We start from the raw sequence: 18,978 nt of genomic DNA on the forward strand, positions 1-18,978 counted from the left end.
TACCCATACCACCACCCCCTTACCATTTTGTTCAGGCTCCTACCTACATTTTTCCATATCTTGACGAAGGGCTCAAGCCTGAAACATTGGTTTTTATTCTTTATCTTTGTTTCATAAAGTACACTGTTTGACCTGTTGAGTTAATCCAGCATTATCTTTCAGCTGCTTTTAGTTTGATGAGTTGAAAGTAAACATCAATGAAGAGTGGACTTGGTTGTATACTACCAAATGGCTACAATGAGTGAATAAGAGCTCATATTCGACAGTACACTTGTTTGAATGGTGAGTGCAATGAACCTACTCCTGAACACACTCAGCATGAACTCCACAGCTTGATGGATTGAGGTTGTTCAACCGATAATGGTAAAAAAGACAAGTTGGATCTGTGACAGGACCTGCCAGTGACAAAGCAGGAGCTGGAGCTTGATCAAATAATTTAAATTCATTACACTGGATGATAATTTTTTTCATAAGGTTTACTTTCTGAAAAAAAATTGGGGATTATAATAGACTCCTTCAAGCTGAATACAAAGATAATTCCAGATTTGCTGCTTCACATTGGAAGTTGGAGAAACATTAAATTAACTTTTATTGAATTTAGCATGTTTAATTGCATAATGATGCTCTGCACAACAAATGTGAGGACCCCTGGGTTTGTCATGGAAACCAATTTTATAACTGAAGTGAAGCTCAGAGGCTTTCTTAATAAGTGCAGTCAGTCATGCTGCATCTTTGAGACAAGCATATACTCTCCACAAAGGTAACAGAATGTATCGCAGCTGTTACGACATTGACAAAACATTTCTGCTGTATTGAATCTTCCTGAAGATAATAAGTGCTATTGTAAAGTACATTCACTCTGCTTTTGCCTGAAGAACATGTGTTCAATCTGCATCAATGTAATGCCCAGCACCTGTATCTATGTGTGAGATGCTTTTATGATGTTTATGTCTGCATCTGTCCTGACTAAGCATGCCCAGACCTAAGACAACTTTTGCATAGCACCTCCAGTAAGTGCATGCCCAGTCATACTTGGGCTGACCAAAACTGCTTGCATTGTGGGAAGCCTAATAGCCTGAATATGCATGAGATTGTCTGATCTCAGAAGCTAAGCAGGCTCAGTACTTGGAGGGGAGACTGCATAAGACCACCAAGTGCTGTAGTTTTCAAAGTGGCAACTCTCTGCCTTATGGGAGATAAAATAATTTAATGTATGTTACATTCTAAATGTAGTATCACATGACAATAATGGGAACTTTACCTTTAATATACTAGTAGACTTAAAATATGACAGGAAATCACAAAATAGGTTCTATCTAAAAACAGTACATGATAAGACATTTTTTGAGATGATTTTTGTGATCAGCAGCTCAAAATCCATAAAATACATCCAGAAGGGTTCAGGAAGCAAAATCTTTGTTGACAAGTGTTATCATTTTTGATGTTCAGAATCAGGTTTATTGAACATGTCTCATGATGGCGCTAGCTGAGTTGACAATCCTCTGTGACCTTTTCCTGTCCTTTGCATTGGCACCTCCATATCAGAGAGTGATGCAACAGTCAGAATGCTCTCCACAGTACACCTGTAGAAATTTGCAAGGTCCTTTGATGACATACCAAAGTTTCTCAAATTCCTAACAAAAGATAGCTACTGGGATGCCTTCTTCATGATTGCATCGACGTGATGGCCTCAGAATTGATCTTCAAAGATGCTAACACCCAGGAATTTAAAGTTCCTTACTCTCTTCACTGTAGACCCCTTGATTTTAACTGGTTTGTGCTCTCCTGGTTTCCCTTTCCTGAAGACCAGGGTTGACGTTTTGCCGCCCCCCCCCTCCCCCCACAAATGAGGTATTGTGCTCTCCCCACCTGCTCATGACCATCGCCCCCCCCAATGAGTAACACCCCCCCCACCGCAGCACTAATGTCACTATCCATGCAATATAAGTAGCATGTTTATCTGCTAAGTTGGAGGGATGGTAGCATGCTGTTGCATGGAGAAAGTTCAGATAGTCACCACACCCACTACTACTGAGCGAGTTTTGTGTATCAAATTGTTCCCCCTTCCCCGGTTACCCTAATGCCCCCCTAAGACTTGTTCTGCGTGATCCTGCTGAAGCCCACAACCAATTCCTTAGTTTTGTTGACGTTAACTGCAAGGTTGTTGTGACATTACTCAACTAACTCTGTTCTATCTCATTCCAGTGTGCTTCCTCAGTGCCATCTGTGATTCTGCCGTGGTGATATTGGCAAATTTGTAGATGGCATTGAAATTTTGCCTTGCCACACAGTCATGAGTGTAGAAAAAGTCAAGCAGTAGGCTAAGCATGCTTCATTGAGGTGCACCTGTGTTGATTGTGTGGGGAGGAAATTTAGTTAACAATCTCCACTGACTGTTATCTTCTGATGAGGAAGTGAAAGATTCAGTTGCAAGGCAGGTGCAGATGCCAGGTTTTTGAAGCTTGTTGAACAGTACTGAAGGAGTGATGGTGTTGAAAGCTGAACTGTAATGAAAAGCAGCCTGATGTACTTATTGCTGTTGTCTGGGTGATCTAGGGTTGAGTGGAGAGCCATTGAGATTGCATCTGCCATGGAACTTGCAAAGTAAATTGCAAGGTTCCAAGTCTTTCTTGGTTAGGTATGAGTTAATTCTGGCCATGATCAACTTCTCAAAGCATTTCAGTACAATAAATGTGAGCACTACTTGGTGATGGTCATTGAGGCAGAGAGAGCTTTTGAAATCTTTTGAAGGAGGTGGGAAATTCCGACTACACCAGTGAGAGATTGAAAATGTCCATGAACACTCCGGGCAGTTGGTTGGCACAGATTTTCAGTACCATGCCTGGTCGTAGGGTGGTCATTCCAAAAGTTAAGATTATCACTCTGCATTCAATTCTCTAACGATGGTATCTATTCAGAGAAGTTTGTGCTGTGGACTTCTATTAATCAGATTTCAAGGACTCAGAACCCAAAAGGCAGAAAGGAACTTAGCTATATAAAACTGATACTTTATTTACTTTATTTTAATTTTGTGGACAACATGCATCAGAAAATAACCATTACTTAAATACATAAATTAAAATGAAAAAAAATCAGTGGTACATCTCCAAACAGTCCCATTCCCCTCTACCCCGAACAAAGCCCCAAAATAAAGGAAAAGAAAGAAAATAGATAAGAAAAAAAGAGAACAGAAAAACAGGAAAAAAGGAAAAAAGAATGAATTATCAGGATCTGCTATCCAGTTCAGAGATCTAATTCCTTTTCTTACCTAAATCTCAGATAGGGGAAAGTACCAGGACGTAGAATTCAGAAACAGACAAAGTATTGTAATGGATTTGTGTTAACCTTTAATTTAAAGTTAAACTATATTTATTTTATAAAAATATTTTAATAAAGTAAATTATAGCGTGAAAATATTATATCTGTATTCTTAGTAAGTTAGCTGTGGGTGGTACAGGTTCACAAACAGGTCACAGAACATTTATAGAGAACCATTTGTTTTCTGAGAAGAGTGTTCATTCTCGGAGTCGACATGTCTTGGACAGACAGAGCTAATGGATTTCAAGTGTGTCTTAATTATTCAAGAAGTGCTCAGAGGAGTCATGTGATGGAGTAGTGGACGGTCAGGTTGAACCAGCCCTCTCCAGAAAAGAAAAAAAAGTTTGGAAAAAAACAGAGCTCAACAAATATAAAACTCAAGAAATAGAAGATAAAGTTACAGAGAAGAACCAGAAGATGGCACCCAAAAGAGAGAAAGTAAGAACAACGGAAAAAAAAGAAGGAAAATCACTGGAAAAGAAAGAAGAAGGCCTTATATGCACGCAGAAGCAGGGAGTTATGGTGGTGAAGAGCAGCCGATCTCTGAGGTTGGTGAGTATCCTGCGAAGTCGTGATCTCCTGACCGGTGGACTCCAAAAATGGCTCTCAGAGCCAAACAAAAGTGCGCAACTGCGCAATCAAAGGATAAAGTGAACACTGGCAGGAGGGGAGGGGGGGGGCTCAGCTGAGGAGCAGGCAGCTACAACGCAACCAGCTGAGGGTCACCCAGCATCGGGGATGGTGAAGGCACAGACATGAAGGAATTTATAAAAGGATGGATCCTGAAAGTTTTGGGAACGACAGAATTTCATGAAGAAATAGAAAGGGCACACAGAGCACGAGCACCGAAACCGCAGTCACATCAAAAACCGAGATCCATCTTAGTAAAATTTTTAAGATATTCGACAAGAGAAAATATACTGGAGCGGGCAAGGAATAAAATTAGAGAAGATAATAAGCCATTGGAATATAAGGGACAAAAAATATTTTTTTACCCGGACATAAGTTTTGTCCTCTCAAAGAAGAGGAAGGAATTTAATATGGAAAAAAGGTTATAAATTCATGTTAAGACATCCAGCTGTACTTAAAGTATTTATACCTGGGGAACAAAACAGACTGTTCTCGGATCCGGAGAGAGCACAAGAATTCGCAGATCATTTGCAGGATAGAAGAAGAGATGAAGAGGTGTAACAAGAAAGAAGACCGGCAATAAAGTATACAAAAAAGATGTAATAATATAAAGTAAAAATAATGTATATGTAAAGATCTAAAAATAGAAAAGAGAAGGGAAGAGAAGGAAGGAAGAAGGGGAAAAAAAGAGAGAGCTTTGTTATATGTATTTAAAAAAATGTTTTCTGTGGGGGGCTGAGGGGGAGAGAATAACATTCACTGTGAAATCAGTTGACGCTGGCAAACAAGATTGCAAACCAAATGGAAAGGGGAGTTGTGGTTGCCCAGCAAGGTATAAGGGGAAACTCAGAGAGAGGGGGGGTTCATTTGGGGTTAAGGTGTTATTGGGTGAGCGGATTGTTGGAGTATTTTATGTTTTAAATGTGTTGTCATACATTGAGTTGAAAAATTGAAACTTAAAAGGCAAAAATGGGAAAAAAGGGGATGGAGGTGGCGAGGAGGTGGAAAAGAGGTGTAAACAAGATATAAGATGGCCACGTTGAACTATAGGACTATAAACATTAATGGAATACATAACCAAATTAAAAGAAAGAGGCTACTAAATTTACTGAAAAAATAAAATAGAGATATAGCATTTGTGCAGAAAAATGCATCTAACTGAAGCGGAACATAACAAATTAAAGAGAGACTGGGTAGGATACGTAGCGGCAGCATCATATAATTCAAAAGTTAGAGGTGTAGCCATATTGGTTAACAAAAATGTACCAATCAAGATAGAGGAGGAAATAACAGATCCAGCAGGGAGGTACATAATGATAAAGTGTCAGATATACTCAGAATTTTGGAATTTGCTCAATATATATGCACCTAACAATGAGGATCAATTGTGTAAGATTTTTTTTGAAGATTGCAGATACACAAGGAAATATATTGATAGGAGGGGATTTTAACTTTAATTTGGATCCAATGTTGGATCAAACTGGACAAAAGACAAGCAAAAAGAATAAAGTAGCCAAATTTATGGTTAAATCAATGCAGGAAATGAAATTTATTGATATATGGAGGAGGCAAAACCCAAGAGAGAAAGAATATTCATATTATTTGAGTAGGCATAAAACATACTCAAGGATTGATGTGTTTTTGTTGTTGCCTCATATTCAAGGGATAGTCAGGAAAAATGAGTATAAAGCTAGACTACTTTCAGATCATTCACCCCTGTTATTAGCAATAGAACTGGAGGACATCCCACCAAGAAGAGAAAGATGGAGTTTAAACTCCATGCTACTTAAAAGGCAGGAATTTAGACAGTTTATTGAACGCCAAATTAAAACATATTTTGAAATAAACATAGAATCAGTGAAAGATATATTTAAACTATGGTGCACAATGAAAGCTTTCATTAGAGAACAGATAATAAGTTGTGTAACTAAGATGAAAAAGGAACACAATCGGGCAATAGAGCAGCTGGAAAGGGAGATAGTAAGTACAGAAAAGGAACTAGAGAAAAGGGATGATATAAAGAAAAAGAGAGAATTGGCGGACAGAAAAATAAAATACAAAACATTACAAACGTACAAGGTGGAGAAGAACATAATGAAAATAAAGCAAAAGTATTACGAACTGGGAGAAAAAACAGAATATTGGCCTGGCAACTTAAAACAAAACAAGCTAAAAGAACTGTATTGACATCACGGAAAAAGGACAAAAATCACATATAACCCAACAGAGATTAATGAGAACTTTAAGGAATTTTATGAACAATTATACCAAACTGAGAACGAGGGGAAAGATGATAAAATAGAAGAGCTTTTAGCTAAAATTGGACTGACAAAATTGCAAGTATAGGATCAACACAAACTGATAAAACCATTTGAAATAGAGGAAGTACAGGATATATTAAAAAAAGCTGCTGGACAATAAAACACCAGGAGAGGATGGATTTACAATAGAATTTTATAAAACGTTTAGAGAGTTATTAATTCCTCCTCTCCTGGAAGTAATGAATCAGGTAGAAGAAACACAAAACTTACCAGAGTCATGTAAGACAGTAGTAATTACAGTAATACCAAAGACGGGGTAGGATCCATTAACACCAGCATCATATAGACCAATATCCTTAACTCAGATTATAAAATAATAGCAAAATTGTTACCAAACAGATTGGCCGACTGTGTTCCAATAAAAAAAGATCAAACTGGATTTGTCAAGAAAAGACGAACAGCGGACAGTGTCTGTAAACTTATTAATTTAATTCATGCAGCTCAAGGAAGTAAAAAAAAACAAATGTGGCAGTTGCTTTAGGCACAGAAAAAGCCTTTGACAGAGTAGAGTGAAACTATTTATTTCAAGTTTAACAGAAGTTCAATCTGCCAGAAATATATATTAACTGGATTAGAGGATTATATAATGGACCGTTGGCAAAGGTAGTAGTAAATGGATATGTATCAAACCAATTCAAATTAAGTAGATCAACTAGGCAGGGATGTCCATTATCCCCCTTATTGTTCACCTTAGCAATAGAGCCATTGGCAGAGCTGATAAAAAAAAGAAATTATCAGCCATTAATAAAGAAATTACAGGAAGACGTAGAACATTGGAAAGAATTACCACTAACGTCGATAGGGAGGATGAACTGCATTAAAATGAATGTGTTCCTAAGGATTCAATACTTATTTCAAACATAACCAATTCCCTTAACTGAGAAATTCTTTGTTGAACTAAAGAGAATAATAAGGAAATTCTTGTGGAAAGGGGGAAACCGAGGGTAGCGCTAGATAAATTAACAGAGAGGTTAGTAACCAAACTTCAGAAATTATTATAGAGCTGCACAATTAAGGTATTTATCAGATTTTTATCAGACGAGAGAACAACCAGACTGGACTAAGATAGAACTAGATAAAATAGGGAAGAAGGTACCGGAACATATACTTTATAAGTAGGATGAAAAGCTGGTGCAATATAACAGCTCACTAGTATTGCTTAATTTACTTAATATATGGAAGAAGATACATGTAGAAAGGAAAAAAATTAATTACCCAATACCAAAAATGCTATTGACGCAAAATCCACTAATCTCTTTTGCAATAGATAACCTTTCCTTTAGAGAATGGGAGAGAAAAGGAATCTAGAGAATAGAAAATTGTTTTTTGGGAAATATTTTAATAACATTTGAACAGTTGAAGGACAAATATGGAATAACTCACGGTTCAATGTTTGCATACCATCAACTGAAAGCTTATTTAAAGGATAAATTGGGAAACAGATTGAGATTTCCAAAAGGAAACATCTTTGAATATGTGATTATTAAAACATGATAATTAAAAGATTTATAACAAATCTGTACATTAAGCTGCAAGGTAAGGAAAATGATGAAATAAGCTATAAACCCAAACAAAAGTGGGAAAAAGACTCAAATATAAAGAATGAAACATGCGAAAAGTTATGTCCTGGAACTATGAAGAATACAATAAACACAAGGTTACGCATGATACAGTATAATTAGTTACACAGGTTATATATCACTCCTCAAAAATTAAAAGTATGGGATCCAACAATATCGGATAGGTGTTTTCGCTGTAAAAATGGGAACAACAATACATGTAATTTTGGAATGTACAAAAGTGAATATGTTTTTAGAAGAACTAAATCAGATATTAAATAAATTTACAAAAAGCAACATACCAAAAAATCTAGAACTCTTTCTTTTAAGTAACATAAGAAGTAAAGAATTAGGCCTCAATTTGGATAAAGCATAAAAAAGATTCATTATGATAGCCTTAGCAACAGCAAAAAAATGTATAATGTCAACTTGGAAAATGGAAGGGAGCCTGAGAATACAGCAATTGTACTTGGAAATGAATGTGTATTGCATTGGAAAAAAATAACATATAATTAAAAAAATAAAATTACATTGTTTGAACAAATTTGCGAACCATACATGGAACATAGCAGAAAGAGCTTGCCTCAGACCTCCATCTCCTAAAATGATAAGAAGACAAAAACGATTAGATTTAGTGTGTAAAAGTAGATGACTAATTTTTCTTGTTTGTTTTTCTCTTGTGTGAAGACATTGTTTTATGGTTTTAATGTATTGTATATATTTAATATTTATTGGTTTTGGAGTGGAGGTGGGAAGGGTGGAGAAAAGGGGGAAAATGTCACTGTGTATATTTAATGAGAAATGTTTATACATATTTTAGTTGATATGGTTCATAGTGTGAGAAAAAAAAATTATTCAAGAACTGCTGAAGGAAGCCAACAGTTTGTAATCAAAGCCATTTATGCCTCTTAAACATTGATTAAGTCAGATGTGATGGATATGGAATGGTTTTGAAAAAGGAACAGAATTTTGGTAGAAATAAAACTGATGGTCATTTGGTTTCCAAGAATTGGGACTCACCACAGTGATGATGTAATGGTCACATTATTTTGAGAAAAATATTACTGAATTCAGACAGTTTGAGTTCAGTTTTGGAAGAGTTCAGTTTGGAGAATACAGAAATCAAAACCCCTGTGAAACAGGGATTGAAACCTTGAGAAAAACAGGGTTGAATTACCGTAACCAGAATTGGTGCTGTTGTGTGTTACTCCTGGGAAAAGTGCAACACAGAATCAGTGGCTTTTGAAATAAGGAAGACCACTTCGCTGTCTCTTTGCAAAAGAGGACAGAATTCTACTAGGTCTATTTTTGTGTGACCACTTCATTTAACCATTTTCTGGCTTGTGACTTTTTTGTGGAAGAAGATAACCACATTTGTTTAACCCTTGTCTGGGTTTGTGACTTCATTGTGGAAGAAAATAGCCATTGTGAGTAAAGAAGGCTTAAGGCATAATGTTTAAAAGCACTTTATAATTATTTCTGAACTGAGAATTTAAGACCTTCAAGCAAGATACTGAACTTTTAAAGATGAACTTTTCAAGAGTGGGACTGTAATTCACACACATTTACATTTGCGCATAGTAGGGTTAAGTTTAGAGTTAAATAAGTTTAGAGATAAGTAAGAAATGTTATGTTGTTAATAGTTTAATTAAAAAACTATTATTTTGAATTTACTATTGTCTGGTAAATTTTCCATTGCAGTTCTTGTGTGTGTGCCAACAAAATCTCTTTGGTCCCAAAAAAAATTGGAAGGGTTGTTAGTTTATAACAGTATCCCCAAATATCTTCCTTGGGTTGTAAGTAATTTTCTCCAGGGGAACACAACTATGTATTTCTGCATTCAATCAGGTTATATCCAGAGGGGAATCAGACTTCCAAGTAACAATGTTACATTTGCTGGCTACCGCCAATGCAGTTTTGAGAAATTCTAATTGGTATTTGGACAGCCTCATTTTGGATCATATGTCCACAGTATTTCCTAGGAGAAACAATTCTGGACTTTGGGGCAATTGTTTTCCAATAATCTGGTCTAATAAAGTTTTTAAATTTTCCCAAAAAGGTTTCCCTTTTGAGCATGACCAAGTGGAATGTAAAAAGGTTCATGCTTCTTCACCACATCTAAAACACATATCTGGTATATTAGAATTTAATTTATGTAATTTTTGCAAGTATAGCTGATGCAAAAAATTATATTGCACCCATCTGTATTTATTGTATTTCTCATGCAGTCTTGACGTAAATCTTATGTTTTTATCACCGCTTCTAATATTCATGTCTGATGCCCATCTTTGTTCTGATTTATATAACTCCCGCTTTGTATTTTGATAAAATGTGATCAACACTGGAACTAAGGCCAAGCTCCGCAGTGGGACACATACATAATGTCCCTCGACCCCACGCTGGGCTGTGGCACCCCGAGCCATCCCCAATACTAATCACTGTGGGAGTCCTGGGTCCTCCCAACCTCTTAAAAGCCAAGCATAAAAAGAATCAAATTTTATTTCAAAAAATATCCCTTAACTAAAAAACAAAACAAAAAGAGAAAACAAAAGTTGGATACCATATTTCATCAGTTAAACAATTATTTTTTCGTTAACTCTGCTCCTCTACATTCAAATACAAGTTAAGAGAATTCTGAAAGGATCAACTTACATCATATGAAAATGTTGAATAAATGGTGTCCATGTTTCTTCAAATTTATCCGAAGGGTCAACAGTACCACTTATGATTTTTTTTTTTCTGTTTAAACATGCTATAGTTTGGGAAAACCTTTGAAAGATGGTAGGTTGTTTAGGATCTTTCCATTTAAGTAAAATAGATCTCCTGGCTATTAAAGTATCAAATGCAATCACTTGACAAGCTGAAACAGATAAGTGGCCAGAATTCAAAACTGGTAGTCCAAAAAATGCAGTTATAGGATGAGGTTGTAGATCAATAAGCAAAACTGCTGAAATAATATTAAAATTACATTACATTATTGCACAATGGATACCATATTTTGTTATGTTTTTAATAAATTTTCACTGCGAGGTAGCAATCTGAAACATGTTTCAGTGTTTTGATTGCTAATCTGCAGCGTCTACCAAACCTTTCCATATTGTGTCTTGCCCTAACAGGACTGCATTTAGTGAGGTAAGTATTAAATCTAATTCTAAGCATGTTAATGTAATTATTGTAAGATCATCTCTCATTTTCTGACTTTGGGAATTCAGACGAAGTTTACTTAATTTCTTCTCAAATGGTATACTTGCTGTCTCAAGAACTGATTTATAAGAGAAGATCTCTAAAGACTGAAATTTTGAAATGACACCAGTGTCATTTTCTGTATCTATTATTTTGTCTTTGTGCTTCAGATAGCAAGTGAAATTTGAATGGTGGTTTTCTCCTGATACAATAGCCTTCATCAATATCCTGGAGCTCTGCCACCTCCTTTGCCAAAGCAATCTTGCCTCCTCTTCAGTTCATGTTGAACTCTTGGGCTTCCACAGAGTTGAAGTACTGCCAGTTTAATAATGTGTTCAACAATTTTCTGGAGAAAAGCATCTTTAAAACAACAAAATGTAATTCTGTCCAGCAAACCATTCCCTTCAAGAGAACACGAACCCCTTCCTACATGCTAAGTATTACCTAGAATGAGAATGTAAGAAGGGGTTTGTGTTCTTTTGAAGGGAATGGTTTGTTGGACAGATTACATTTTGTTGTTTTAAAGATGCTTATCTGGAAAGTTGTTGTGCACTACTCATGATTGGTGGTTGCATGATATCATGTCCTGTTATGCACATGGAAAAGATTTGTTGTTCAATTAATAATTCAGATATAAGATTCCAGAAGCTATGGGGGTTATTTATGACTCACCGTCTTATGTTATAATTTTACTTCATTGTAATTAAATTGTTTGACTTGTATCTTTTCCATGTTCCCTGTATTCTTTTTTTTTAACCTTTGCTTTTCTTTTAATACTAGTTTTAATATATAGCATCTGGAAACACAGTTAGGTAAGGGGTTTGAATTTTTCTTTTCTGCTATTTTCCTCTTTTTTTATATTATTAGAGCTTTTTTCTCCCAAAAATAGCATATTCTCTTTAGAATATGAATTATGGATATGATTTACAATGTATGTATGTTAGTGGTACATGGAATATCTAGTTGATGTAACTGTTCAATACTATCTCATTGAATTGCACCTTTTTTGTTTGTATAAGTTCTTTATTAAAATCAATAAAAATATTTTAAAAAGAAAGAATGAGGAGAAAAGGTGTACATAATCTTGGCTGCTCATTTATAATCACAAGGAAGGCAAAGACGTTATAAGCCTTTCTTTTGGCTGCAGTTTGTAGACATGATTTCTCTCTAATGTGCGACTAATTCTGCTCTAGTGCATTCTAAATCGAAGTAATGCTGCTGGAACAGTGTAGTTTCCTGAAAACTAATGTTGGTACTCATCAAGCTGTCCTTAATATTAGTTCAGTGGACAGGTAGCAAACAATAGTGAATCTGAGTGCAGTGAAAAGGTTTAATTGAACTCCTTGCATCATCTCTTTTCATGAATATCTCTTGGCAAATGCACTGTGAGGAAAATAGGGAGTAAAGTTGAGGATAAAAACTTTTGCAGACTTTTGGAGCAATTAGAAAAATGTTAACAGTTCAATGTTAAAAATGTGGCACATTTATTGAAGTGGTTAATGCAGTCCTCTTAAAACGCCATGATTGGGATTTGAATCTGGCACCATCTGAAAGGAGTATGTACATTCTTTCTGTGATTGTGTGGGTTTCCTATGGGTGCTCTGGTTTCCTCCAACCCCAAAATAGACTGGGATTGTAGGTGAATTGGGTGTTACTGGGAGACACGGGTTCATAGGGCAAAAGGGCCTTTTACCGTGCTGTATTGCTGTATTCCTAAATTTAAAATTAAAATTTACTGATCTTGATAAAGGGTTCCAACCCAAAACATCAGTCTTCTTTTTCTCCCACTGTTGCAGCCTGACCTGCTGAGTTTCTCCAGCAGATGGTCTTACCTGAAAGAGTTCCATAAAGTTCCTTGGATTCAATAAATAAATACTACTCCTATTTTTAATGAATTTCACTGTCCAAAAATGCATTTGAATTTATAGATCTGCTGAATAATCTTAGTAAAATTTGCTAAAATTTAAATGTGCTTATGAATTATGTTAATGTTTAGGCCACCTTAAACTGATTGAATTGCAAAAGAGGGGAAACCAGCTCTGTGGCCGACAAATTAAGAAAGTTTAAAAAATAAAGGAAATGTAAATCCAGAGCAATACTTTGAATTAAGTTGTGGGAGTTAAACCCTGTACTGATTCAAATTCATAAAAGAAAAAAGTTTAACTATTCATTATTTTTCTAATTTTCTTAATTTTATTTGAAAACAAATGAATCTCTTCCTTTTTTAAATATAACATGACTTTGATATTAAATTGGGGATAAATATAAGGATTAAAATTTAGATATCCAGTGTACATTTAAATTCTAAAAATATTTCTTCCTGGCTGTCAGGCGATTATGTGGATTAAGCAGAATTGAATATAGTTTAGTAGAGCTGTTGTGTTCTAAATCAGTTTCCATTAATGTAATTTTCCAGTAATAAACAGAAGTTTTGAAATTTAAGTGTCGGATCTCACTGAGAAAAAGATCTTGTATCCAGTGCAAGATTAGAAGCAATGCCCGTATTTATAGCTTCCAACTCAGCAACCACGTGGGTGGGTGAATTCCTTACAGTATGAATCATGTATTTTGAAGTCGATGAATATCGTCAAAACCAGACAGCTGAAAGACAGCAGTAGACCAAGTAAGTCTGTTCTAATAAATGGTGTTACATATTTTACTCACCTGACTTAAGGCGTAGGATCTGGTTAAGGACATGCAAGAGAGTTCTACTTGTGGGGCAATAAAGGCCATTTTTTCCTTGGATTCAATAAGGAATGCATTTGTTATATTCACAGTACTTCAGAACTTACTATATTCCTTCAGCTCAGCAAAGAAAGATTCTTGTGGAAATATGTAGAAAATACTGTGTCCAAGGAGCAGGTCTATGCAGGAGGTGGTGGTAGTTCGACATTAAGAAGTTAATGATGGCAATTGCTACTATTGTAAAAAAGAATATGATGCCAGAGCTGCTAAATAATTTGGTGTTTTAAGTTTCATGGTTATGTTTGTGTTTGAACTTGATATTAATATATGTTGAGGGTTTGAAGGTTACTTCCTTTCCCTTTGAAGACTGAAAATATATTACATGTAAACAGTTTGAGAGAAGAAGAGTATTATCATGGGAGGTGGACTACAAAAAAAATAAAAATTGAGACTTTTCTTAGTTTCATTTTGGAACATTTTTATTTGAATGAGGTTGGGATTTTCTGTTGTTTCACTTTGAAAAATGTGGGACAGAACTGTGAAGTAAAAGCCAGGTTAATATACTAGGTAGGTACAAATCTGCCTGGGGAAAATAAAAGTAGAAGCAGACAGATAAAAGAATGTGGACAACACAAAGACATAATTAATCAATTCATTAGTTTTGAAATAATTTTTTTTTAACAGCAGAATAATGTGAGAAATAATGGAATCAACTCATAGCTGTGTAAATGTATTCAAATCACTAAAGCTGAAGAAGGAAATTAATGAATTTGTATTTGTGCAGCATTTATTCCCGGACTTTCAGCATTTTTTTGTTTTACTAATACGCATATACTTCAATATTACATGTAGTATGGCTTTTCGCTTTGATCTTTTTCATGACTTTACTGAAATGTATATTTGGACAAGATGAATTTTTCTCTGAAATTTATTTGCTCCAATTTTGAGGTATGGTATTCACTGCCTCCAAATCAAAAGCCAGTGGGTTCACACATCATTCCAAAGGTTGAGGGTAATTGTGTTTTTTGTCCAGATGTTGAATTTTCAGAAGTGGTGTTTTTGTTAAAGTGAGCTACTGATTCTTATGACTGATGGTATGGGAGCAGCAGGCGAGCTTTAATTCCCTAAATAAAACCAACAAACAGATTAACTAGTCATTTATTAAAGGCACACAAAGAGGCGCTACTAATCCGACTGCTACTAATAAGAGAAAGAGAAGCAAGAGAGAGCGTCCCCTTCAGAAAAACCAAGTGTCCACGGATTCACCTCCTGTGACCTCTGCAGCCATTCCAGAGATGTTCATTCCAGAGGTGAACCCAAGCACCTAGTTCTGTACCTCCAATATGATTAGTTGTTAACACCCGAGGCCCTTCACAAGCATTTTTCGTCATCTGCACCCTCACCAATCCAGTACCTGGTTTTTATAAGCCCGTCTCCAGCAGCCTGCAGCTGGTGTAAGTTTTGTTCTGTTATCTCATCAAAAGCAGAAGGTTGAGGAAGGAATGCTGTGGATATCATTTGTATAGATTTTCAGAAGGCATTTGATAAAGTCTCCACATGGAGGCTTTATTGATTTGTGGCTCAAACAATGAAAGGACCACTGACAGCACGGAAAATAAATTGGATTATGGCAGAAATCAGAAACTTTGATAAATTGTTTTGCAGGCTACAAAGGTAGTGTTATTTCCCAGGGTAGTGTTCAGTTCATACAATGTATATAAATAAAAGTTCACCACAAGAATTAAAAACTTATGCCCATGCTTTGACCAAAGGTTCTCTGAGGTCTGGATCTGAATGGCTCTAATGTGTTGAAACCAAACTAAGAGCTATGTTGCTGGTGACACCTCCCATCACCTCTCTGATAATGTAAAAATGAGAGAGATTGGAAGCTAATTTGCTGGACTTCCACATATAGGAAGGTACCCTCCCATTATATTTGCTTTCCAATTCCATCTTTGTATCTGGCTGAACTCAGCATCAAGTCTTCTGAAGCAAACACACGACAACTGAATATTTGGGGAGAAAAAAAAGAATGAACAATACAGTGGGAACAATGGCTAATCTGATGTGTTGAATTATTTTTCATGAGCACCTGTTAGAAGCAAATTTCATGATAACTGATTGAAAAGGCCATGACAGAATTTCTTGTTTCAGCAATCCGCTTCATTGTTGAATGAAATAAAAGTAATTAAAGATTTTCTCTATCACAATTGTTGATTGCCTCTCAAACTTATCCATTATTGCTACTATGTATGCCTTTTGGCTTCAATCACATGATTAGCATTAATAGCTGTTGGTAAGTGAAAATGAACTCCCTTTCCTGGGCTGATTTTTCCACTCTATACACTGGAGTATACATGAATGGTTAAACCTCAGATCTTCTCACTTCATGATTATTATGTGTTAAAATTTTCTTTCCCTCAGGACATCAATGATTGTAGTCAGGTAAGATCATCGCACATCTGCAAGTGGCCTCAAAGTACTGAGAGTCAACTGTGTTGTGGGAAACTAGGGTTATATACAGGATAGACTCAATCAGCTGGCAAATTACCATCCCTCAGGGGTATTGCAAATGAGTAGAATTTATGCAACAGTATAGAAATGTCTGTGATTTTCACCTGCACATTATTAGGTCCATGTAATGTGAAATCTGGATTGGTTGCAGTTAGATATACACCCATGACCCTTTAAGTTCAGTACCACATTTTCAAATATGTTTAGAAATTATTTACGGAGATATTTCTATGAAAAATTCCTGTCTAGTGTAAAAGTATTATTAGCAGAAAATGAGCAATCTATTTTCACAAGGAATAGAGTAGAAGAGTTGTTCATGACTCTTCATGTTAGTGGATCTATATGGAGATGAAGACAAACCAAAAACTGGCATTTTTATTTATCATGACACAAGAGATTTTATGAAACAAAGTATGAAAGATAGTGCTTGCTAAGGAATTGGAATTATCATTATTAATCAATAATTCTGAATGTACAAATATTAGTTCTCTTGAAGAAGAGTGAAACACCTCAATAGCACCTCATCCAACTGGGCACCTTCCTTCCAGATGACAATAATATTGGCTTCTCTGGCTTTTGTTAAGCCACCCTACTTCTTCCCCCGTTGCCTTCCTCCAGCTCTCTCTCCCCCTTTACCTTGTTTCTGCTATCATTGTGCACAAACATGATCTCTTTCCTTATCATATTCAATTAACACCTTTTGTTGGTCTAGAATCCTCCCCCAGCCAGCATTGTCTGAGTTCTGAGACTTCCTTGAATAAGGGCTCAGATCCGAAACATTGCTCTTTTGGATGCTGAAAAGACCAGCTGAGTTCCTCCAGCATTTCTGTGTTTTTATTTAAACAGAGTTCAAGTTCAGATTTATTGTCAGAGTACATACACAACCCTGAGATTCTTCTTCCTGCGGGTCAAGCAGAATTTATAGTTAGCGGTAGTATAACTCTATGCAAGAAAAATATGCATATACAATAGAGAGAAATGTAAACCAACTGTTGAAATACTTAAAAAATTCAGTAATAAATAATGCACAAAGTAAGGGTCCTTAAATGAGTCTGATTGAATTTTGTTTGAGAATCTGATGGTGGAGGGGTAGCGACTGTTCCTGAACCTGGTGGTATGACTCTTTTGGCACTTATACTTCTTTCTTGATGGCAGCCCTGGGAACATGTCCTGGGTGGCATGGATCCTTGCTGCTCTCTGATGGCAGCATTCCATGTAGATTTTCTCTACACATATATAGAAGCTTGCCAAGTTTTCTGTATCATACCAAACCTCTGCAAATTCCGGAGGAAGTTGAGATGCTGATGTGCTTTCTTCATGATGACATTAATATGTTGGGTCCAGGAAAGATTCTCCAAGATAATGACTCCCAGAGTCATTCTCTCCACCTTTCACCCTGCAATGATCACTGAATTTTACACTTCTGGGTTTCCCTTACTAAAGTCTACAATCAGCTTCTCGGTTTTTGGTGATTTTTGAGTGAGAGGTTGTTGTTATTTACACCATTCAGCCAAGTCTTTAATCTCCCTCATTGCTGCTTTTTTTATACAGCCCATTACTATGGTATGTTCATAAATTTGTTGATGATGTTGCTGTCGAACCAAGCCATGCAGTCAGAGCAGGGGGCTAAGTACTCAGCCCTGTGGAGCGCTAGTGCTGATGGAGATGTCCTTGCCAACCATACTGATTGGGGTCTGGACTGGGATTGGGGGAAGGTGCTTCAATATTTACAACTTGGAACTAAAATTCATTATGTAAAGCTCTGCATGCATGTCTATATTCTTACGGTTTGGAGGTTTATTTTCAGTCACAAACTCACTGAGATCAGAATCAAAATTTATCATCATGAACATGTTACGAAATTTGTTGTTTCACTGCAGCATCACAGAGTAAACATCTCTATAACCCACATTTCAAAATAAATAAGACTCCAAGAAAAAAAGAACAAGACAAAGTGAGGTAATTTCGGTGGTTCATTGTTCATTCAGAAATCTAATGGCAGAGGGGAAAAAGTTGTCCTCGTCCCGCTAAGTGCTCGTCTTTAAGCGCCTGTACTCTTTTCCCATGATAGCAAAGTGAAGAGAGCATGGCCTGAGTGGTGGGGATCCTTGAGGATAGAGGCTGCTTTCTTATGACACCACCTTTTGTAGATGTCATCGATGGAGTGCAGTCTGGTGCCTGTGATGTTGCAGGCTGAGTTAATAACCCTTTGGGGATTTCTTGTCCTAAGCTTTGACAGCTCCATACTAGAGAGTGTTGCAACAGTCAGAATGCTCTCCATGGTACACCTGTGGAGATTTCTGTAAGTCTTTGGTGACAGACTAAATCTTCTCAAGCTCCTCACAGTATAGCCACTGGTGAGCCTTCTACATGATTGCATGGACATGCAGGGTCTAGTACAGATCCTCAGAGTTGTTGACAGCCAGAAATTTGAAGTTCTTGACCTTTTCCACTGCTGACCCCCTCGATGAGGGCTGCTCGTGTTCTGCTGTTTCATATTCTTCTGATTTTCTCCTGAAGTCCACAATCAGCTACTTTGTTTTGCTAACATTGAGTGCAAGTTTGTTGTGACGCCACTCAACTGACTGACCTATCTCCCTCATTTGTGTCTGTGATTCTAAACTCTTAATCTATCAAGATGGAATTTCAGCTTCATCCGTGGATCAACAATTCTTGTGGAATCTTGCTGGTTCGCTCAGTTCTCAAAACCAGCTATTGCAGTCCTGTCACACTTGCATTGCCCATGACATCTTGCATCACTGTCAGGT

At 36.4% G+C, this 18,978-nt stretch overlaps 1 protein-coding gene across 10 annotated transcripts in view; it reads left to right on the forward strand.

The window, feature by feature from the left end:
- The window catches only part of ccser2a (coiled-coil serine-rich protein 2a), a 499,558-nt gene that overhangs the window by 163,209 nt on the left and 317,371 nt on the right, over positions 1–18,978 (forward strand). The window lies entirely within an intron of this gene.

This window comes from Narcine bancroftii, chromosome 6, assembly GCF_036971445.1.
Source record: "Narcine bancroftii isolate sNarBan1 chromosome 6, sNarBan1.hap1, whole genome shotgun sequence".
Lineage (NCBI taxonomy): Eukaryota > Metazoa > Chordata > Chondrichthyes > Torpediniformes > Narcinidae > Narcine > Narcine bancroftii.